Raw genomic sequence first — 25,373 nt, forward strand, 5'->3', positions numbered from 1 at the left:
GAAAGGCTACCTCAATGGGAGAAAAAAAAGCAGTTAGGCTTCTTGATCCAGGAGTTGTTATCCAACGACACCTACCAAAAGTGCAGGAGATGGATCGGATGCAGCTGTGCTGCTCCCCATGAATATGCTACCAACACACATGAAAAAGGCTTGGAGGAATTACCAGTACAAACATCCCAGCATAAGTCACCATCTCCAGGAAAGGACATGACAAAAGGGGGAGGGGCAGAAGGAGAAAAATATAACATGCACACACCAGGCAGCCGTGTACTACCGTTCAGACCATTAACAAAAAGCTATGGAGCACAAACTTGTAGTGGTCAACAAGGCATTGAGAATATGTGCAGAATATAGCAAACCATCTGAACAAAAAAGTAGTACCCACAGGAACTGGGGAATATTTACTTTCAATTCCATTCCTGCCTTGTCCTTTTCTGATGATTTAACAGAGGTGATGTGGGGTACTCTTCTCCTTTCCAACAGTGCATCACTTAAATTTATCAGCATGCCAGAGCACAGCACCATGAATTTATATTATCACAATTACAGCAATAGTGTGTTGTTGCTCTAATTTGACAAAGTCAGAAACAAAGGAAGCCACACTTTTGCAAGGATGGTTACATTCTTAAACAAATTAACGAGGCAAAATCTTCTGAGAGGCGGATATTGTGCAACAGATGCAAGTCATTAAACCACTGAAACACACTCATTTATCACCTTTTCAGCGTAGTCCCACAATTCAAATTTCATATTGGTACAGTAGGAATGCATCAAAGTAAAAAGGTGACCACTTAGTCAACTCATTTAAACAAGTAGAGGGCATGGCAAGGTGGCTGGAACTCCTGCCTGGGCTAGTGGGCAAGGGGTCAGGACTTGTGATAATCTAATACATAGGACAAATCCCCTGTACAAGAAACATGCCTCTGGAATAATCATGTTGAGGTAAACGTGCAAGTTTTACTCACAGAATTTCTAACACATTAGATTTTCAACAAGAGAACACTGCCTACCACATCATCCAGAGAAAAGACAGATTTTCTACCTCACTCCCTACTATGCATATTTATCATTTTTACATTGTTACTATCTTCCCAGTCTGCCAATGTAGAAAAAGTAAATGGAAAATAAAATTAAAAGCAACAGCAACAATTCAAATGTGTTAAAGTCTACGTTGCAATAAATGTCAACACTGCCTCGGAATGAGATCAGGGTTATTTTTAGCTACAGGTTCTTCTTACAGTTCCTGCAGCACCTGATTGCGACACCCACACAAAACAGAGACGATAATCAGATAAAACTAAAAAAGAACTCGGACTAGCAGATATTTACTAGAAACCATGCACAATACAGAGTAAACATAAATTTAAAACACATTTGCTTTCTTTTTTTTAAAAAAAAACAGCAACACTGTACAAAATAGTGTTTAAATTCGTACCATGCAAATTATCACTATTTTCTAAAAAAAAATCACTGAAAAAAATTATTTTAGATATGAAATGTTACTCAAAGCCCATATTCTCAAGCACATTGCAGCTTTCAAATTAAACCAGATAATCTAATGATTAATCCATTTTTCTCTGTTGCCTAGCAGCTCAATAGAAGGGGTAAAAATAGTATCCTACTATTGGAAATTAATAGGACAGTCCTCTCTTACCATTAAAATATCAATGACCACAACTTCATACTGTAAAATAACCACCTCGGGAAGACACACTGAGTAACATTCCACTGCAGCAAAGGACAGAAAATGAGTCTGTAATCCAGGACGCTCCCTGCTAACATCTGATGTCTACTAGCTGCAAATGGTTTCTTCAGCTTTTCCTTCGTACAATAGTTAAAATCCTCTCCCAGCTAATACAAGCTGAGACAAATCACTCAGTGTATGAAGCAGACTGTACCCATGGTTACCTTACCCATTTACTGCAGTTCAAAACTTGAGGTAATTGTTAATGGGAAAGAAATTAAGTTTCAGTCAGAACAAGCCAGCTTTGGCCCGTGTTACTTGCTTCTTTAGTGATGATGACATCAGAACACTCTCTCAAGCATACTGAGCACTTACTGCACAGTCGCCCATTTCCTGGAAACTCGGTGAATGTATTTAGTCCCAGAGCAGCAGTACCCCCAGTACAGCGTTGCCAGCATCATTAAATCTAGCCACCCACTGGTTAACACCTTCTATAATACAGCCAATCAATTCCCACTACCTAGAAAATGACCTTTTGACATGCACACTTCCAACAGTCCGCAACATAGTTTAGGGATTGAAAAAGTCCTGGTTTCAATGTATACTGCATTTTAGAGTGAACCATAAACGGCAACTTCCCAAAACTCTCAATCCCAGCAATCATTTGTAAAAGAACATTTTAGAACATTCTGAAACAGATGGGTGGAATTGAATTAACCCATGCTTTCTAGTATATTGATGCTTTGGAATTGTGATGTTTCCCTGCATTTCTTAAATTTACTCTGAAAATAAACGCAGCTTTTGTGTGGCTTTCCAAATAAAACAGTCAAGCAAATCAAAGTGTTACACTGTTATTGACACAAACATCCAAACAAAACTCTCCAGAATTATAGCAAAGTAAATAAATGTTTCACCAGTCTCTAGGTGAAGTACTACATGGTTCTCTTTTATCTTCTAAAACCACCTGAACCGAATAGTAGGTTGCTGGGTGTATAATAACACTCCACACTGGAAGAATGCAGAATCTGCAGATTTCTACATTATTAAATAGGGTACGGATAAGCAAAGATAGCAACAGATACTAGAATGCATTGCTAGTTGCTGCAGATTATCTTTCTATGCACCGTACATCATAAAGTGAATGCATGCATACATGACAGTCATTGGAATGAATACAAGGGAACAAACTTTTGGTGACAAGTTTTCATGTAAAATACACTTAGGAACACAAAAACATCACAGCTCATTTGTTGGAAAGTGCACTTGCTGGAGTTGGAAATTATATTTTTAAATATTGATTACATGTAAATAGAACTTAATTAAACTTTACACCAGAGGAGGCCATTTAGCCCTTGTGTCTATGCCAGCTCTTTGCTACAGAAATCAAAAACTAATCTCACTGTGCTGCTCTCTCCCATTGCACTTTACCTTGGCCTGCTACAAATAGTCATCCACTTTTCCTTTAAAAGGATGCAATGGTCTCTGAATACCACTCCTAGTGACAAAGCATTCTATGCTCCAACATGAAGAAATTTCTCCGAATCTCTTCTCACTCAGTGAAGATGAGTAAGAAGATACTACAAACTGGCACAACTGAGATCAGAGTTTTTTTGTTTGCCCATTGAACCAGTTTTGGGATTTGGATACATGATAAAGAGCAGCTAAGAATGGCTGCAAAGTAATTCTTTAATAAAATGATTCACTTGGTCTAGATATACAAAATAAGCAGAGATGTGGGCTGCCCAATAGGTTAGAACACAGTGCTTCTATCTGTTCAAACCAGTCTGAATCCAGCCCGGACTAGGAGTGATCCTATGTGAAAATAGCTTCAGGAGCCCTGAACTAATGCTTAGTAGGTGCAGGCGCAATAGGAAATTGGAACTAATAGCGTTCACCGTTATTCCCCCTCTGAAACTAACTGCAACTTCAGGATGTAGCACATGCGCATCTAAACACGGAAATCCTGAAGTTGCAGTCAATCATTCACTGCTTTGACACTGGCTGCGCTGTGGCCCCACCCCTTCACCAAGCAGTGCAATCGGTGAATTCAGTGAAATAGCTGAAAACTTGGGCTTTCCGCAGTAATATCTCTGTTAAATACCCCATTAAAAGTTAGGCCTTGTTGGATTAGGTGTAACTGGGGTTTTAACAGCTTATTGACTGCCAAACAAATGTTATGGCCCTGAAAAACTAATTTTAATTTTGTGGAGTGTCACATTTCTCCATTATGATAAAAATTACAATTTTTAAGGTTTGTTCATGATATTTATCCCCATGTGAGACCCAATCTTTGCTTTGCTCTCTAACATTTTTAAAAAGTCCAGATAAAAGCAGGTTCTCATTTCCTGGTTGCCTGTCTGTGAGAATTCTGCAATGTGATTGGCTGCTAAGACACCTTGTGATATCTCAGCAGTTCGCACTAGGGATTCCCATTACACTGCACTAAAATCACTTACACGTCAAAAAAGGCAAACGTCTCGCCAGAGATCGCGATAGTGCAGGGGTGAGAAGAAGCCAATGTTTGAGATGCAGACCTAGGAGGCATCGATACATTCAAGAACCTTGCGAGAGTGAAGGGAAGTTGGAGATAGGCAGCAGTCAACAAGGGCAAAAGGTTTTTGAGGGGGCAGTGATGACTGGCATTGAAAAGGACAGGAACAGCGCCAGAGAAGAGGGCACCATTTACAGCTAGTATGGGGGGTTAGAAGGGAAATTGGGTGGTATGTTTAATGGAAATGGAACTGAAGGAACAGGGAGTGGGTCTCATCAGAATCACAGAATCACAGAAACCCCACAGTGCAGATAGAGGCCATTTCGGCCCATCGAGCCTGCACCGACACATATCCCACCCTATCCCTGTAACCCCACGTATCTAATCCCCCTAACACTAAGGGTCAATTTATCATAGCCAATCAACCTAACCTGCACATCTTTGGACTGTGGGAGGAAACCGGAGCACCCGGAGGAAACCCACGCAAACACGGGGAGAATGTGCAAACTCCACACAGACAGTCGCCCGAGGCCGGATTCGAACCCGGGTCCCTGGCGCTGTGAGGCAACAGTGCTAACCACTATGCCACCGTGCTGCCCATGTATGAGATGAGCTTGAAGAAAGTGGGGGGTAGGGAAAGAGATGGAGTAGAAACTGGAAAGAGTTGGGGTTTTTTGGGCAGGCTTGGCTTATTGAGTGAGGCGAAGGCATGGAAGCAGCAGAGACCAGCTCAGCCAATGGTTTCTATCTTGAAGACAAAGACATCCATGAGCTCCTCGCACCTGTTGTTAGAGGTGAAAGCAGAAGATGCAGGAGACAGAGGTTTAAGGAGGCAGTTGGTAGTAGAGAAGCCTCAGGTTATCTTTGCTCTGCAGGATGATCATAGAGCAGCAGGCTGTTTTGGCAGAGGGGAGCAAGGCTTGGTAAAACTTGATACATAGTCATTCATTGCCAGATCTGGTGCCAAAGTCAGTTTTGCATCAAGCATACTCAACATTGTGTCACTTGGACTTGAGGCAGCGAAGGTGGGTGCCGTACCTGAGGGAATGACTGGATTAGGAGATGGCGAGTTGAGTGTCTGCGTGTGCAGTTGGAAGCGACTTGGCCACAAATTTTTCCGGGGCAGACGCAAAAGAAAGTGAGGATATAGAAGGGTAGAAGGTTGTGCGTGATGAGGGATATAAGGAAGTAGTTGGAGATGGTCTTATCAGTGCTTGAGACTATGAGAGTGCAGAGGTCACAGGAGACGGCAGGGTGGCCATAAAAAGAGGTAGAAGATGGAGAGAGGGGTTCAAGCAACAACAACTTGCATTTATATAGCGTGATTAATGTAGTAAAACATCCCAAGGCGCTTCACAGGAGCGTAATCAAACAAAATTGGACACCGAGCCACATAAGGAGATATTAGGGCAGATGGTCAAAGAGGTAGGTCTTAAGGCGCGCCTTAAAGGAGGAAAGAAAGGTAGCAAGGCGGAGAGGTTTAGGGAGGGAGTTCCAGAGCTTAGGGCTTTGGCTGCTGAGGCACGGCCGCTAATGGTGGAGCATTTAAAATCGGGGATGTGCCAGAGGCCAGAATTGGAGGAGCGCAGATCTCTAAGGGTTGTACGGCTGGAGAAGGTTACAGAGATAGGGATGGGCGAGGCCATGGAGGGATTTAAAAGGATGAGAATTTTAAAATCGAGGCATACAATACAGGAAGGCAGAAAATTGAGAGGAGGCAAAAGGGGGCGGAGACGAGAATGAAATCACTGAGGATGATTCTTTACTCTGTGCAGAGGCTGAGGGAAGGAAGGATACCTCCAGGAGAAACTCTAGGCTGGAGGGCACTAGACAAAGATTTTAAAGGAGAAGCAAGAGGGCTGGAACAGGACGAGGTGCTTGAAGGAGGAAAAGGTGCCATAGGAGTCGGAAAAAGAGGCCAAGATGTGACAGGGTGATAAGGGACATACCACTTCTGCAGTCGTTTGGGCAGGGCAGGTGGTGAGAAGTAGCACCAGGTGGGGCAGCTTCAGTTAAGCTAAGTTACTATCAAAGCCAAGATGTCAATATGTTTGTCCACATTAAGGATGCAGATGAGCAGACATTCTGAAGGGAATGCTGAGAGGAATGGTCATCGTTAATCCACCAGCATTCAGGAGATTAGTGGTAGGTGGAGTCAGTGGGAAAGGAAAGTTGTTGTGCTGGGCAGTCGGGATTATTGCTTGAGGCAACAATGCGTCCCATAATGGGCCAAGAAAGGAACACAAGGCAGCCATGGTCTTGTTCAAGGGGGAAATGGGGTGCCAACAGGAGAGAAAGAAGGCTGAGGTGCGTGATGGGCTTGGGTAAAAATTGGGGAGTGTGGGGGTAAAGTACCGTGAGGAGAGAGATGAAAGGTGGCTTGGCCAGGTGAGAGGAAGGAGAGAAGAGGCAAGAGAGGAGAGAAGAGGGAAGAGGGAAGAGAGAGGAGAGAGGAGAGTAGGGGTCAAAAATGTCAGACAAGAAAGATAGAAATAGCAGACTCTTGTCCAGAGCAGCAGCCTGAACAAGCACGTGAATGGACACCAAAGGGAATTCGGGGTTTCATAGGCATGCCAGAAATTAGGTGAGACACATAGTAGTCATAAATTTAAGACAGGGAAGAAACAATATTAAACAGTCCAAAATTGAATTCTAAGGATCAGGTGGCTGTGGCTGGATAAAGTCCATTAGTAGATAACATGGGGTCAACGGAGATCAGCCACTGACCAATGTCCAAGTCTGGAGTCAGTAGCGGAGAGGGGTGGGTCCAGAAGCCATAGGAGGAGCAGAGTATTAGCTGAGGCAACACTGCCCATAGTATGCCATTAAAGTATCAAGGCCAAAACACACAACTCACACTGGGGCAATAGAGTTTATTGCTCTCAAGTTTATTGTCTTTTCATTCTTGGCACACAGGCAGAAAACTTTACTCTGCCTCTACTTCACCACTGCTATCCCAAGATTACATGCTGCTACACTGGGGGAATTTAAAACCAAAAATTCTTCCATTCTCCAGCAAGACATCATTCACCTTGAAATCCACAAAAATTAACCAATTTGGGAAAAAACACAGAAGTGAATATACTGACCCATCTAACATTTTCAACCAAAGGCTGCAGCAAGTTGCTCAGATTTTGTGCAATCAGGCAGATCCCATGAAAGCCAGGTCTTAAAAATAACTACAAAATTCGCAGAAACTCACCACAAAAAACACTAGCAAAAACTGACCCAATATTATTAAGGTCAATTCATTTGTAACGCAGTACCCTTTACTTGTCCTGACAGGCTTGGCTGACCAGTAAGTCTATTGAGACATGTACTGCTTTATCCGTGTTGTTCTCAGAACGGTGAAATGAAAAAGATGGTACCGATAGGTCAGTTAGAGTAGTGGGTAAAATCCTCAGGACAAACTTGGCTTCAAAACTCAACTGAGCTCAGCGAGAACCAACATGCTGTCCCACTCTCAGCAGTCAAACAGATAGTTTGAAGTAGTCGAGGACTGAGAGGAATTCAAAGTTTGGGGGTGGGGGGGGCTGTCGTCAGCGAAGGAATCGATGTCGGGGCCATGCAGTTTCAATATTTAAATGTCAATTACAATCACTTAGGGTACAGGTTACACAAGTATATAAACATAAAACAAACATTACAAATGTTTTCTAAGCAAACAGATATATAGCTGATGCTACAATGATAAACATAATACAAGCTATACAAAATTTCTTTTCAGTTTATAACATTAGTAAATCAGTAGTACCTGTTCCTCCAAAGACATTCTGATGTGCAAAAGTGATTAAAATTTTTGATGGAGTTGAATTTGGTGCATAGTAGTTTGTGCAAGTTGCTTACAGTTACACGAACAAACTTGCCTTTATATAGCGCCTTTCACCACCTCAGGGTATCCCAAAGCACTTTACAGACACGCATCCTCTTCTTCAAATAGTGCCATGGGATCTTTTACGCCCATCCAAGAGGGCCTTTGGTTTAACATCTCATCAGAAGGGTGGTACCTCCCTCAGTATTACACTGAAGTGTCAGCCTACATTATGTGCTCAAGTCTTTGGAATGGGGCTTGAACCCATGACCTTCTCACTCGGAGGCAAGTGTTATCGCTAAGCCAACACTGACACCTTATGTAATTGCTACATAGTTTAATTTGTATAGTAGTAAACTATCCAAATCAAAACACCGCAGGAGAACATAAACACTATGGGGCCGATTTTAGAGCCGTCAGGCGGGGTTTCAGGCGTGTGGAGGGGGGGGGGGGGGGGGGAAATTCGCAATAGGGGGTCGCGACACCCCCCCCCGCCTGATTCCCCGCCCCGTCCGACTTTCACCCCGGCGTTTCAATCCGACCCGAATCAGTCCCGCCCGCAGCAGGCAGGACTGGTCTTTAGGCACCCTAATCACCAATAATTGGCATCTATAATGCCATTTTAAGGGGCCCTTGCTATTTTCAGCCTTTCCCCATGTTAAACACGCCTGGTGGGAACCCCGCTGATGAAACCTGGCGTGAACAATATCGGCTTGCTTACTATCAGCTGCAGGTCAATCAGGAAAGAAGAGATTTAATCAGACAGCATTTGTAGGTTGCAGGACCTTGTTGTTTCAGGCTTGGGGCAACTTGTTCCAGGCTTAGGCACAGCTGTGGAAGGTTGGAGCCTCACACACTTCTCTATTGTGAGCTCCTGGGAAGCCCCTCTCGGCACCCTCACTCAGCGCTTCCTCAACGGAGGCATCTACCAGAAGTATGGGAGACCTTTTTTCCCTTCCCTTCATGCCATTAGAGGATCTCCAGCAGCAGAACCAGGAACAGCAGCATCATCAGCAGGAGCGCCAGGCTGCTGCTCACTCACCTGAAGCTGCACAGGCCAGAAGGGGCCAGCGCTTGGATGTGGCTTGAGAGCACCTTGCTGCGCATCAGGGGGCCATGGGGACCCGTATCTGCACTGGCAGTCCTACTCAGAAGGACTTCCATGAAGGTCTGGTTTCTCTGCCCATCGCTCCTCAAGAGATGTCATTCTACAATGTATTATGAACACTCACCGTGTTTTCCATACCCTGGCGACTTATCTCCTCCATGGAGGGTGCCAACCTTTCCATGGTGATACGTTCATGCGCCAATGACTACGCAAAGGCTCAGCTCATCTTCGCTATGGACTCCTCCATTTGCTCCACACTCGCAGCAACCCTGGAGACAAAACCTGCCAGAGACTCCTGCATCTGTGCATGGAGATCCATCACCTCTTCTCTTGCCTTCAGAGGATGCAGTGCTTGCTGTGGACCTTGAAAGCACCACGAATGATTACATCATACTGTGGGGCTTTCTGACTGGAAATAGTCAATTAGCAAGGGTTCCCACACGCTGGAAATGAATTGGCCAATTGAGGGAAAATTGCATCGATGTGGCAGACCCATTTAGATTCGTGTGGGAACCCCGACATTCGGGGAACCTGACAATTCCCCACACCTGCGGGAAAATCGACCCCTATATTTACCACCTTTGATTTTTTTTAATATATTGAAGTCCACACTTAACCAGTACAGTTTATCCTATCTGATTATCAAAGGTCAAGAAATTTGATTCAATTTGAGTAGAAAAAAGCCTAATTATTTATTGCACAATTCTTATTCTATTACATACTTACACACCCCATTACTATAAAACAGCGGGCTCCCTCAATCAAGTCATTTTATTTGTACTCAATTGCTACTATACTGCATGATTTGACTGCAGTATCAGGATTTTTCACTGCATATAATATATTTTGCGACAGTGTATTATTATATGGATACAGGCAGATCAGCAGAGCCTCAAACCAGGGCTTGGTCTGGATGTAATCTAGTCTAAACAACCAGTGCAGGCATTTAGGCATGATATAAACTGATGTTATTAAATTAAAGTGAGCTACAAAAACATTCTCGCACGGACTATAACATCCCCACATTCTAAATGACTAAAATTGTAGTTTTGTAAAAGAGACTGGTGCACTACTTAACACCCAATCAAAATAATACATCTCTGCTCAAACAAAATAACCCCACAAAATTTCCCACCCTCGCACACATGATCTGACTGTGGTTACCCATGAGCAAAAATATTGCAAACTGCACATGAATGCCAACCTTTTCTAGTTTTGCTCAAAATAACAAAAACAGATTTCATCTTTTTCTAAATCGTATAAAGACAGCATACTCTACTTTGTAGGTGCGGCATCAGTTTTATGACAATCGGGCCACCCATCATTTTCTAGGCTAGCTTCATTCAGGTGATGCACATTACCAGTGTTCCCATGAAGAAATCCCATCAATTCCGACAACTAAATAGGATTTCACCTGCTTTTTACAGTATAGTGCATGGAATACAAATGGTGCCAGCCAGATGAATGACAATTCTGAACACGCTGAAATTAATGTAGCACCAAGTTCAAGCTATGATATCTTCGAATCAATTTGTTTGCTCCAAGACTGAGTTTGAACACTCTCCTGAATAAATAATCAGTGTGTTACTGCCATGCTCTATGACCTTGGGGAAACCCCAATGTATTACTCATCTTTCCTGCTAGATACCACACACCTGTGTACAGGTGCTACAATCTAGATCACAAAAGAAATCTCCAATACAGTCAGTCTTTGAATGAAAAAAAGTTCCTCCCAACCAGCTGCCTGATGTTGATGCATTATTGCGACACTCTCACTCCATTTAAAAAAAACTCAATACATCTCATATCTAAATAGTCATATGTAGCATTTGTCCTTTGTCAATTGTCCATTTAATGTATTTTGCCTATATTAATCATGCTGTAATGCTTGTGGCAGAACTAACAACGGATTCTCCCACCAGCCCTTCCGCCTCTCCCTGAACCTCAGACACAAATGAACAATGCCATAGGAGATTGATTAGCTTTATGGAAAGCAGACTGCATGACAATGGGTTGAACTATCTTGTGGAAAATCTAGATAGCTGGCATGACTAATCAATGAATCCAGGTAATGTACAGTAATCAGGTAGGTGGGTACAAAAAAAACACTAAAAAGACCATTTATCATCAAACCAGTCTGCACTAAAGGAGGCACACAGGATAGACAGGAGAGTGTTACAAAGTAGGAACACAAAGGGGTTTCAGAGACTGCCTGAAGCTAAAAATTGTTTAAATGGTTTTGAAGGACACCAAGTAGGGACATTTACACACCAACAGAAAAATACCCTAAATACCCAAAACCAACTGGGAAAAATCTGAACACCACTGGAGGTAACAAAACAGTATATTTGCATAGGAAGCAAACAAAATTGCAAGTGAATCATCAGATTTAAACTGATGTGATGTCAACAAATATACTGTGCACAGTTTAATTTCTGGAATTTTATATGGTGCCAAAATAAACATAAATTGGTAATACTACAGGCCTGAAGTGTAACTGCCTGTATCATGTGATCCCAGCTTACCACCTTCTTTCCTTGGCACCAAGCACACTCAAGTTTGCTTTCCAAATTAATTTTTTAAAATGGGATAATTACAGACCACATTTCACAATCAACTAATACCTAACAGAAAGCTTATGGGAGGTTCTGGTGATATGGGAGACTCAAAAAAAAACAGAACTTCATAACTCACCGACAGCCATCCAGTTATGAGACAATTTGCTATCAGGAAATAAATCAGGTTGCATGTACCCAATATTATTTTGGTTTACATGAATAGCACTGGAAAATTAATTTAAAGAACTGCATGGATAGTATTTTAAAAAATTTTTTTAAATTACATTAATTCAATTCACAATACTTACGCTCCAATGAAATGATTAAAGAACCATTTTACACTTCAGAATTACTGTGTCATTAACAGTTACTCAGTATTTTATTCAGTGTGACTAAACAAGATGTAATTACAACAATATCTGGTGTGTAATACTGCATGTTTAAATGGGCTTGAAGCAGGATGGTAGTGTGTCCCTGCATTCATACTCCCTTCCAAAGAGATAGACTACCAATGAAACAGATTTACTAGTCCATCCCATTTTCTATCCTGGAAAATGAGCTGCAGTGAAAAATGTCTGCCAGTACATTCTTTGAGGTGCTTGCAATGACAATATGCTCGTGGGAAGTACTGGCCTGGATCAATCATTAAACACAGGGCAAAGAGTTATGATGAATTCTATAGATAAACGTCCGTGCACACATTTTATTCACTGGATGAAATAAATCAAGGTTAAAAAAAACTGCACATGTATCTTTCACAAATATGTATACATGGAATATTGACACCATAGCAAATTAGCCTGCAAACAAGTATCAATTTATTACTGTGAGTGGCTACAGGAACTATGCTTAATTTTCTTTCCACACCAAAGCAATTTACAATCTACAGCAGGATACAATAATGGCACAGCCTATATAAACGACAATATACTTATTCACTAATTTACTTGTTACAGATCAGATTCAAAGATACAGCGTGGGCTGGTAACATTGTAGCTACTGATCTTAGTTCACTGGGTCAGCTCGCCCTGAAGGCAGTTTAAATGTGACTAAGCCGCAACCACCCAGGTGACCCAGCTCACTTAAAAAGCTCACAAAAGAAGTAATTATTTAATACCTCAGATGCTCCTTTTTTTTTATATACAGAAAGCAGTTGCCAATTGCAATCTCTACACTAATGGGATTCAAAAAACCTGGATAAAAATAGTTGTGTCATTTATATTCAGGATGCTGCAGAATTTTTTTATGTGAATCAAAGTAAAAACGTTAGCAAATTTCAGAAGTCATTAGATTAGAACTGTAGCAAAAAATGTTTGCTTTTCACATTTGGGTGGAATTTTAAGTCCCAAATAAATTACTTTAAGCTTTGTTTGTCAGGAAATGTACTCTAGGGTTAGTCATTCACAATAAAAAAATTGTTTAGTGCTGCTTTCATTGCAGGCGCTGGACCAAGCAAGTATATGATTATACATGCATACTATGAGTGCACAGGCATAGCCAGCATCAACAGTCAGATGATTTTTATTACAAGTTTTTTTTGAAACCATGAAATTATTCTGGCTGACATTTCAAATTAATTGAAACCAGTTTTTGTTTCACAATGCTACCAAAGTTGCAGCACAAATCCTGATTCAAGGCCTAACCTGACCCCCAGAGAGAAGTGGCAAGAGACTTCCCGGAGAAGGGAGTCTTGCACCACATCCATTTGATACTGCAGAGACAGTAAATCCTGTGCAGTATCAAACTAGGTGCAAAACATGCCCCGACCTTATGGACCTCCTTGACAATGTTTACACTAACCTGCAATTAATTTAAATTGTCCAGACAGCATGGATGATGTCTAATCATTTAAAATTGAACTGATGGTAAATGGCTCTGCTCATGTATACATGTACGGAGCTTTTTTTTACCTGGGCAGTGAAATTCAAATTTCACCCAGGTAATGCAAACAAGGTCACAGACCTGAAACATTAACTCTGCTTCTCTCTCCACGGATGCTGCCTTACCTGCTGAGTGTTTCCAGCATTTTCTGTTATTTCAGATTTCCAGCATCCGCAGTATTTTGCTATTGTAAACAAGGTACCGCTTGCAGAAATCCAAACTACAGCTACTAGTCAAGACCAGTAACTGCAGCGTAAATACACCTAAAAAAACATACTGCTTTGGGCAGTTGTCTAATATTGATGATGTGAGGTTCACAATGCAAAGTTGTAGTATTTTCATGCAGCATTCTTTAGCACTACCACAATGATACAAATTAATTATGAAACAATAGTCTTGAAAGATTGCAGCTCGAGTGTAAATATAGTCCACGTTGGTTGTGAATTAGAAGACTCAAACTTGTAATGTAGAAAGTCTTGTTGAGATCATAGTTGATTCCATAAAAATCTATATCCTGGACATCTGATCATATTTTGTATGGGCCAGGATCCATAACCACTGGAGACTTCTTGCTGCAATAGACAAACCCTTTCTTACGGCAACTATTTTCAACAAAACAACTCAACTCTAGATGAACCTATCCTTAAAAAAAGCACATGCTTTGAATCATACCTGTATCAAAATGTTTTTCAATAAACTTTAAATGCTATACATATCAGTCGAAGATCTACTCACCTTGGCTGGAGGGGTAAGAAATCGACGACTTCTTAAATCTCACATTTTTAAAAGCCACATTCATGTGAAGAACTTAAAATTCCTTCACATTTTATGAAAATCAGCAATCTAAAGTCAAACAGCCATATTGCACGCAAGAGGGATTTCCCCTCGAGGCAATGACTGGGCTACAGTCCCACAGGTAAACTTTGCCCTCATCGGCCTCACCCAAGTGCCTATAATTTGTGTGTGTTTTCACAGTGAATAACAGTAGGCTATTTGACAATGAAGGCTATCACAGCTGAGACGGCTCCTGTTCTCACCCAATTCCACCTTCGAGTGTATTTTCAGTAGCGGGTCACTATAGAAAAACCCAGTGTGGTTTTCCCTCCCCTATCTTGGGGCCTGCAGCCAACTGTAGTGTCCCTACTGCTACTCTAGTTGAAATAGTTGGAATTGAACTTGGGACTTTTCTGTTCTGTATGGGTCAGAAAGTAGGACTTGACTGCTCAGCCATTGAAACAATGTAAGTTATTAACATTTTCTGTCAATATCAAATATAACAATATTACATGCAACCTTTCAATACTATCTGAATGAAGAAAGTGTAATTTCAGGTCTGCAGGGAATATCCAAAACAAGTACCTGCAAATTATAGTGCACTCAGTTATATATCAAAACACGAGCATGGTAACATTGGCACTGCAGTGGAATGCTATATGTTCCAGCTGGCAGTGCTTTTACACAATGCCATTATAGCTTACCATTTACCATTATAGATTTCTACCAAATTCAAGTACTGTACTTACAATGGTGGAAACAAATACCACTACTCTAATAAATGATGCAACTACAGATAATTGAATCCACTAGAAACGAGCTTACAAGAGCTATTGCAGCTGAGCAGAGAGCCATTATCACTCTCGACTCCCCTTAATTATATGTTCACGCACAGATTTACACAAGAAACTATATACATGTATCATACAAGAAACCATAAATGTGTACACTTGGTTTACAATTAAGAGCAGTCAGAGAACTGGGAAGTACATCTTAGGTCAGCTTCAGTAACATCTGCAAATGGTTGGTTACATTTCAGACTCAAGTCATGCAGTGAAGAACTGCAACAGCAATTTAAATTAATCCTTACAAAAAGGTAGACATTTGTCTATAACAGTAGGTTTCAAATCTTCTATATGGGGGAGGGGAGGGGAGGGGAGGGGAGGGGAGGGGGGGGAAGAGAGAAGGAAGAGAATGGGATTGTTGCAGATTGTTTCTACTAAAAACTTAAAGGGACAAGATGTTTGTGATTTGGGACTCGTTATCTGACACCCTCATGATGAGATTTTTAATTCTACTGTTACTTATCTAACACAATGTTAAATAAAACTACCAGACTATTTTATAATTCATTTAATTACTTAACATTCATAAAAGCATCATCGCCACTTTGTGCTTGTGACTGACTGTAAATTTCAGAGATTATCCCCACGATAAGCTAAACTTGCATAATACCAATGATGGAGGAGCCAAAAGTGCAACATTTACATTTACAGCTTATAAAGCTTGAGGACAGCAAATCCATGACCACTTCAGTTTTGCCCACCAGAGTGTGCCATTTGAACATTAAGCCATTGAATTGTGTCCGAGAGGGGCACTGCAAAGAAAGGATAGTAGCTAGAGGCTACTGTTCGAGCGACTGACGACTACTTCTCAAGTTTGAATCGTGGGACAGTTACCTGCGTGAAGTGTGAAGACTCCTTCAAACACTCCTAGAAATCGAGTCATGTGCATCTTTCTGTCTTCCTTATCCCTCAGTACAGTCCCAGATGGTGCATTTGAGGCAAGGTTCTCATTACTTGCCCATTCCTACACACTTCCAGCAGTAATGGCTTTGCAGACCACTGGCCTAGAAATATGTGCCCAGAAAGAATTTGGGTGGGAGGAGTGGGGAAGAGAAGACAACTTCCCAAGAAATTATCTGCCCCAGCTAAAGAACGGAGGCCAATGCACCCGAGTATATTACCAATACTTACTTAGGATGCCAAGAAAATCAAGCTAACCAAAGCATGGCTTCATGCGGTGCCAAGAAATGCACTTGCACACAATGCGTCAATGCAGCAGTCACAAAAATCAACAGACATCAATTTGGTTAGCCTGTAATTCACTTACCATAAAATATGGGAATTGAAAACAAAATCCAAAGCAATCTTTCCGTAACCCTAACTTTTGAAGCCATACAAGCCTCCAGTTAGTGAGAGGAGAGGCCATTCAGGTAGAGTTTAGTAGAATTAATAATTAGCACAATTAGTTAAATATTCTGACAAATTAATCCATCCCAAACATGGTACTATACAACTTGTTGCTAAAACCTATGTACAGTAGCTTGCACAGACACCTGTTGGGATGACGAGGAGATCCAAGCTCATTCAAATTGCATTCTACATACATCCGACAATGTGGAAAACTGCCCAGGTATGTCCTGTCCACAAAAAGCAGGACAAATCCACCCGGCCAATTACAGCCCCATCAGTCTACTCTTAATCATCAGCAAAGTGATGGAAGGTGATTGATACGGCTATCAAGCAGCACTTACTCACCAATAATCTGCTTACTGATGCCCAGTTTGGGCTCTGCCAAGACCACTCGGCTCCCGACCTCATTACAGCCTTGGTCCAAACATGGACAAAGGAGCTGAATTCCAGGTGAGGCGAGAGTGACTGCCCTTGACATCAAGGCAGCATTTGACCGAGTGTGGCATCAAGGAGCCCTCGCAAAACTGAAGTCAATGGGAATCCCGGGGGGGGGGGGGGGAGGAATGCTCCACTGGCTGGAGTTATACCTAGCACAAAGGAAGGTCAATCATCACAGTCCCAGGACATCGCTGCAGGAGTTCTTCAAGGCAGTGTCCTAGGCCCAACCATCTTCAGCTGCTTCATCAATGACCTTCCCTCCAACATAAGGTCAGAAATGTGGATGTTCGCTGATGACTGCAGCGGTCAGTGCCATTCACAACTCCTCAGATAATGAAGCAGTCCATGCCCGCATGCAACAAGACCTGGACGACGTTCGGGCTTGGGCTGATAAGTGGCAGGTAACATTTGCGCCACAGAAGTGCCAGGCAATGACTATATCCAACAAGCAAGAGTCTAACCACCACCCCTTGACATTCACAGCATTATCATCGCTGAATTCACCCACCATCAACATCCTGGGGGGTCACCATTGACCAGAAACTTAACTGGACCAGTCACAAACACTGTGGCAACAAGAGCAGGTCAGAGGCTGGGTATTCTGCAGTGAGTGTCTCACCTCCTGACTCCCCAAAGCCTTTCCACTATCTACAAGGCACAAGTAAGGAATGTGATGGAATACTCTCCACTTGCCTGGATGAGTGCAGCTCCAACAACACTCAAGAAGCTCAACACCATCCAGGACAAAGTAGCCTGCTTGATTGGCACCCCATCCACTCTCTCCACCACCGACGTACCGTGGCTGCAGTGTGTACCATCAACAAGATGCACTGCAGCAACTCGCCAAGGCTTCTTCGGCAGCACCTCCCAAACCCGCGACCTCTTCTACCTAGAAGGACAAGGGCAGCAGGTGCATGGGAACACCACCACCTCCAAGTTTCCCTCCAAGTCACACACCATCCTGACTTAGAAGTATATTGCCGATCCTTTATCGTCGTTGGGTCAAAATCCTGGAGCGGTTCAAGGCGGCGGCTCACCACCACCTTCTCAAGGGCAATTGGGGATGGGCAATAAATGCTGGCCTTGCCAGCGACGCCCACATCCCATAAACGAATTAAAAAAAACACCCACTATCCGCAAACAGAGAACCAGCAATAGCTCTCAGCATTTCTCTTATAATAACCTATTATGGAATGGACCTGAACACCAAGTGTGTGTATTGTATAATGCATATTGACGAATATTTTCACCAGCACCCCCCACCTCCCAAAACAAAAAAAAACTTTCCCCATCATTCTCTTTCAAAGATTGAATATGACCAGTTTCCTGGACACTGCCACCCTGGACTTGCCTGCCACTTTGGCAATATTCCTTCACTTGCCCTTCAATTTTCTGTCTCTTCGAATATCTGCAGCACTTGGGAGGAGGGAGGCAGAAATTGTGGAACATGTAGGCTGTTTTCTCAATTACAATGTTTGATTGGATCATTTTCCAGCTTAACACTACATTAAAAAAAACATTTTGTTTGCATCAGAAGATAATTTTCATTTTAAAATTGACAACCAATTGCTACTCAAACTGACACATAGATACGAAATATAAATGGCTCAAGTATCAATACTAAGTTATTGGAGAAGTGTTTTTCAGCAGGCTATAGAGATAACCTTTACAACCACAAATGCCCTGTCTGCCAACCACAATGCTTACAATGTACCAATCTGTTTGCTTTATTAGCTACAGCTATATTATACAATAAGGAAACCTATGACTAATCACGTCAACAATACACCCAGTTTTGAGTGTAAAAGCGCAATAGAGCTGTGCAAAATAGCAAAAAGACCCCCAAACAACCCAGTTACAGCATGCACATTACACAAAGTAAGTACAGATGTGGTAGAGTTTAAATAGATTTGGAATAAATCAAGATTATTCCAGGACTACATAAGTATCACTCCTTAAAGAAAAGTACGAACCTAAATCACCGACTTTTTGGATTTTTTCCTACTATCTTTGGGTTTACATTTTTGAAATTTTATAAACTGCCATTATAAAGTGAGTCATAGTAATATCACTGCAAAAAAGAAAACAATAAGAGAATCCATATACATGGTGCAAGGATTACAGGTTATAAACCAGTTCTGAATGTACTTGCATTTTTTTTAAACTGGAAGCAAGCACATAACTGTATCCCAGTGGGGCACAGCAAGAAAATAAAAATGTATGGTACAGACAGACATTATTGTACTACTATTTGAATCAGCCTTATGAAGTGACTCCATTAGAGGGCACTCTACAGCAGAAAATGCATCAAAGCCAAAAACAGTTAAGGCACTACAGTATATTGTATACATCTATATATATATATAAATAAAGGATCGATCTGTCTGTCTGCGTGTCTGTGTGTCTGTCCGGGCATCACTCAAAAGTTAGAGCGTACCTACACATATGTTATATCAAAAGAAAGGTTATGATTAGGAGGGTGTCATAGGCGTATTTACTTTTTGGCCAGACAAAAATTGTTCAGACAGTAGACAAAAAACGTTCAAAATTCTGCTCATTAGCGGTTGGCCAATCATACGAGGGAAATCCGCTCATTAGCATTGAGTGACGTGAAGGTTGACCAATTCTACGGGGGGAGCGCGCTGCGTCACGGGGGGGCGTTTCATGGCGTGTGTGGGCGGGGCCCAATCTTTCAAACTGCCGTTATTCAGGTGAGTGGCGGCCATTACAGACCGGCTGGGCCTGAAGCTCAAAAAATTTCTCTCTCTCTCGCCGTGAGTGCGGGACGGGCAAAACCGGGGCTTTCCAACGAGCCGTCCCAACCGCAATCAGACACGGGAGTCCGCAGCGAAAGGCGTTGGTCTGACGCCCGGCCAACCGGGTCCAAAGGCCCGCCGCATTAACCTTCAGGAACCCTGGGCTCGCTTCGGAGCGCTGGGCACCTGGCCTCCCGTTGTCGGACTGACTCCCTTCTGGTACCGAGGTGAGTCCGGCCGGGCCTGAGGCACTGGGGAGGGGGAGAGAGCGAGAGCGGGAAGGAAGGGAGGAAGGAGAGAGAGAGAGAGAGAGAGAGAGTGTGACCAGCCCACCAGTCTCATAACCAGTTTTACAAAAAAGCCCCTCTCTCCCCCCCAGTCTCTCTCTCTCTTCACCCCCCCCTCCCCCCCAGTCGCGCTCTCTCTCTCTTTCCCTCTCCTTCCCACACAGACAGACAGACAAACTCATATATATATATATATATATTTATACTTTTTTCATAACAACATGCCCTCAAAAAACCCTCGGCACCGCCGGGCACTCCAGCTAGTTTACAATAAAATCAAACAAAATGCCCTAAACAATTCTCTACATCAGATGTAGCATCATAATATTTATAATTTTGAGAGTCAACCACTTCCTCCTCTGCTTCTGCCCCCAGTCCAAAGTACAATCAAAACCTAAACTATACCCAAATAAATGTTGCCCCCACTTTGAGCAGCACTGAGGCTTGACACAGAAAAGTTCACATCCCAGATTCTCCCATCCTTTTAGCTGAAGACCGACATGATTGCAGGGATGTCAAGAGCAGGCCAATATAATTTGGAGACAAGATTGAAAAACATTGGCAACAAATACAAGAAGTTAGGAATTGCATTGTTAAAAACCTACATTATTTCCTTAAGAATAAATTATTCAAGTTAAAAAAAAAATTTCATCCTGCTTTTGAAGGCCACCTAGTTACTTACAATTTACATTAGTGACGCTATAGTGAATAAAATCTACTTGTGAAGGCCAGGAACAGCAGAGAAAATAACAGCATTTAAAAGAAATCAAGAAATTGATTCACAACTTCTTTCACATTGATACTTTCATAAACAAGCTTTCAACATTTTTAAAGTTATAAACATTCAGTTCCTTGGCATGATAGTCGCATTTAATCAATGCTAGTACAAACAAACAGTTGGAAAACGTGGAAGAAGAATGGGAATTCCCAACAAAGCTCAGCCCTACTTGTCACAATCAACGGCTTCAACGTTTCACAAAGCCAATTTCCGACCAGGGAATGTGGCCCTTTTTGAAGATTGCGGGTTGCTCCTGGAATCAGCACAACCCAAAGTCATGTAGAGCAGTCGATCTGGTGAGACAATTACTTATTTTAACATGTCTCCAATGTTGTTTATTTCTACACTACTAGTCAGTGCCAGTAAAAAAAAATTCCTTTACTTAAAAAAAGTCCATCTATCTTCATCAGCATTTCCTATTTGGTTTAACAGAAACTAACAAAATATCACTTGAAGCATGTATTGCACATAGTAGGAAATTGGAACCATAGGTTTAGATCTGGAAGGTGCTTGGGTTTGCTGAATTTTGTGTTTAGATGAGGTTGTAAATTACACAATTTGCTTAGTTTCAGGAGTTAATGATTGTTACACTTGGAGGCTACATCAAACTTGAATTTATCAGAACATGACCAATTCAAATCAATTTAGAAGAGACTTTGAAATTCAACCCCTTTAACATACGCTTTTTAGCATGACCTAGCAATTTCTGCAGCTCTCAACAGTTACACAACAAGCCTGGCATCAAGATCACTATGTAACATACCTGCACTTGTGTAACACAAGAATAATTGAACATTAAATACCTCATCCTTTGTATGAATAAAGACTCATCATGCGTTTACCATACATTTTTCCAAATATCACTTTTAGTCAAGTATTAAGATAACATTAAAGTTTCAGCCAACAGACAGTAACTCCATTCTCTAAAAAACAAAAGCACCCATATAGATAAACCATAGGAACACATAACCAGTGTCAAACAGGAGAGAATCAATGGAGGAATTTTCAAAGCTAAATTGCTCAATGCTAACACGGTATTACCATATCTATTCAAGTTTTCTTCAATTAACATTTATTTTAACCATAGTGTAGATACCCAAGTTAATTCTAATATGGATTAAATGTTACTTAGAATTGTTCTGATATTCCAATTTAACAAAATTATTACAACTTTCAAAAATGTACCCTGAATTTGAAAGCAACTGAACAATTTTGTCAACGTTTAACTGGGTTTTGAAAATACACAAATACTGAGATCAAATGATACAAGAAGAACATAATAGGAGCAGGAGTAGGCCACTTGGCCCTTAAAGCCTGCTCCGCCATTCAATAAGAATTCAAGAAGCAGGCATGGAGCAGGGATTTTAGTGGCTAGAGTACAAGAGATCGAACAGGAAAAGGAGCAGGAGATGCAAGAAAGGACCTAAAGTTGGAATCAGTTGACAATATAACTGAATCCTTAAGTTTCTAAAAGCTTATCAAACAGATTCAGGCTGCTAAAAATAACATAAGAAATAGGAGCCATTCGGCCCTTTGAGCCTTCGCCGCCAATCAATAAGATCATGGCTGATCATCCACCTCAACTCCAATTTCCCCGCACTATCCCCATATCATTTGATGCCCTTAGTATCCAAAAATCTATTGATCTCTGTTTTGAATATACCGACTGAGCATTCACAGCCCTCTGGGGTAGAGAATTCCAAGATTAACAACCCTGTTAGTGAAGAAATTTCTCCTCATCTCAGTCCTAAATAGCCGACTCCTTATTCCAAGGCTGTGACCCCTAATTCTAGACTCTCCAGCCAGGAAAAACATTCTCCCAGCATCTACCCTGTCAAGCCCCTTAAGAATTTTATACGATTCAATGAGATCATCTCTCATTCTTCTAAACTTCAGGGAATATAGACCTCGTCTACTCAATCTCTCCTCATATGACAATCCCTCCATCCCAGGAATCAGTCTAGTGAACCCTCGTTGTACTCCCTCTAAGGCAAGTATATCCTTCCTTAGGTAATGAGACCAAAGCTGTACACAATACTCCAGGTGTGGGCTCACTAAGAACCAATATAATTGCAGTAAGATGTCTTTACTCTTATACTCCAATCCTTTTGCTTTCCTAATTGCTTGCTGTACCATGTTAACTTTCAGTGATTCGTGTACAAGGACACCCAGGTCCCTCTGAAAAGCAAGATTTCCCAATCTCTCACCATTTAAAAAAATATTCTGCTTTTCTATTTTTCCTACCAAAGTAGATAGCTTCACATTTCTCCACATTATATTCCATCTGTCATATTCTTGCCCACTCACTTAACCTGTCTATATCCCTTGGTATCTCTTTACATCCTCCTCACAACCTACTTATCCACCTAGCTTTGGTCAGCAAACTTGGACACAATTATACTCGGTCCCCTCAAAGTAGTTAATTAACTGGGGACACTACACATTGACAAAGAAGCAAAGTTTCCATACGTAACTAGAGATCACAGTGACCCAAATCTGCTCAGGGTTGTAAAACCAGTTGGCCATGCATGTATAATATTGCATGTCCCATGAAACTGAAATCTTTCCAAATCTCTGGAATGAATACCTATAGGGGACATATACTACCCAGTTATTTCTGGAAACTGCACAATACACACCCCCATATACTACAGGCAATGGAAGAGAGTTTGGCACTAGGTTTATACATTAAATACTGGTTAGATTAAGCTTCAAAAAATGTCACTTCAAGATAACTGCCTTCCAAACATTCTCAACCGCTTCCCCTCTCCAGTACACGATTTGTAAATGATCCGTACCAAAACCGTGGCAAATCTGTATCATGTTGCTTTCAGACATGTACAAAGAAATCATTAAAAATTAACAGAAATCTTGCCAGGGCCACAAAACTTTTTTTTTTTTTTATATAAAGTAAAACAACACTTTAGCCAGGACAGAAAGTCCAAAGATTTTTCTATTTAAAAAAAAGTCATCCTGACCTTCCTTTTTGGAGCTAAATCCAAGAAATTTACTACATTATGGTAGTCTGCAGAAGATAACTGTTTATACAGTTTCTGCTTCTTATTCTTGGATTCATAGCCTTTCACAATTAATTATAGAGGAACATAGGAAGGAGTAGGCCATTCAGCCCCTCAAGCCGGTTTCACCATTCAATTAGATCCTGGCCGATATGTACAACTCCATTTACCCACCTTAGCTCCATTTCTCGATTCCTTTGCCTGACAAAAGTCTATCGATCTCAGTGTTGAAAGTTCCAATTGTCCCAGCGTCCACAGCCTCTTGGTAGTACAACTATGGAATTCTCCCCATGTCCTTCCAGACTTCCCTCCTACATGGCCTAGCCCTAATTTTAAGGTTATGTTCCCTTGTTCTTGATTCCCTCATCAGAGGAAATAGTTTCTCTGCATCTACCCTATCTAATTTTTAACATTTTAAATACCGCAGTCAGATCACCGCTCAAACGTCAGTACTCAAGGGAATAAAAGCCTAGTCTATACGACCTGTCCTCATAATTAAACCCTCTAAGCCCTGGTATCATTCTGGTGAATCTGCACTACACCCTCTCCAAGGCCAATATATCCTTCCTGAGGTGGTGCCCAAAACTGAACTCAATACTCCAGATGGCATCTGACCAAGGTTCTATACAACGGAGCTTTAACTTCCTCCACTTTGTATTCCAGCCCCCTTGGGATAACAGCCAACATTCCATTAGCCTTTTGATTTCTTTTTGTACCTGCCGACTAGCTTTTAATGATTTGTGTACTTGCATTCCCAAATCTCTTTGCTTCTCTGCAGTTCCTAATATCTCACCATTTAGAACATACTCCAATTTATCTTTAAGTCCAAAATGAATGACCTCAAACTTGCCCACATTAAACTCCATCTACCATAGTTCTGCCCACTCACTTAAACTGTATGTCCCTTTGCAAAGTCCTGCTCCCATCTGAACTACTTACTGTTCTTCCTAATTTAGTGCCACCTGCAAACTTGTATATACAGCTCTCAGATACTTGTCTCATTCATACCAGTACTAGTAGGGTTTGATGCGCCGTTGGGAGACAGCTAGTTCCTGCGTCAGTCTCTGTTCAGTGCCAAACGAGTTGCATGCATACAGAGTTTCAGTTGCTAGCCGGGTTATCTTGCCCATGCAGCACAAGTTTAACTACTATTGCTGAAGGTGCTCTCAGACCTCCCGTTTTTGGTGCAATCTGAACTCCAACCTAATTACTAGTTATACTACCAGTACTGCATTGAAGACCATCCAAAACCATTCTTGTATCCACATGAAAGGTAGCATAACTTGCCAATTAAATTATTTAAAGTTACTAACTTGTGATCCCCTCTTCCCAATGAGCTAGTGGGTGCAGTTGAGTCCAGTGATGCACTAAGCCAGAGAGATCAAAATGGTCCCAAGTTCAGTTCTTAGCCTGTGCCGAATTAGCGGATTCCATCCAGGGCAGCAGTTGGAATGCTTTAGATCTCAGCATCCCTGGGATAATGGACAGGAAAAATAAAAAACAAACAAGAATCAGCCAGGGCTGCTGTTACTAATTGCCATGCAGCAACTCGTGACAGGAAAAGACCATGTGCGGACAGTCAATGAGGAAAGGAT

At 41.7% G+C, this 25,373-nt stretch overlaps 1 protein-coding gene across 14 annotated transcripts in view; it reads right to left on the reverse strand.

Moving 5' to 3' along the window:
• Positions 1-25,373, reverse strand: part of hdac4 (histone deacetylase 4) — a 553,521-nt gene that overhangs the window by 272,672 nt on the left and 255,476 nt on the right. Inside the window, exon 1 of one of the 14 annotated variants that reach the window (XM_085985635.1) lies at positions 25,092-25,268. The exons of 12 other annotated variants lie outside the window; for them this stretch is intronic. The gene's annotated coding sequence lies outside the window, so the exon portion shown is untranslated. Of the gene's footprint in view, positions 1-20,930; positions 21,051-25,091; positions 25,269-25,373 lie in introns of those variants that run through there. One more of the 14 variants, XM_085985636.1, reaches the window with a different exon arrangement.

Source organism: Somniosus microcephalus, chromosome 4, assembly GCF_052327205.1.
Source record: "Somniosus microcephalus isolate GS21.2 chromosome 4, FLI_Smic_1.0, whole genome shotgun sequence".
Taxonomy (NCBI): Eukaryota; Metazoa; Chordata; class Chondrichthyes; order Squaliformes; family Somniosidae; genus Somniosus; species Somniosus microcephalus.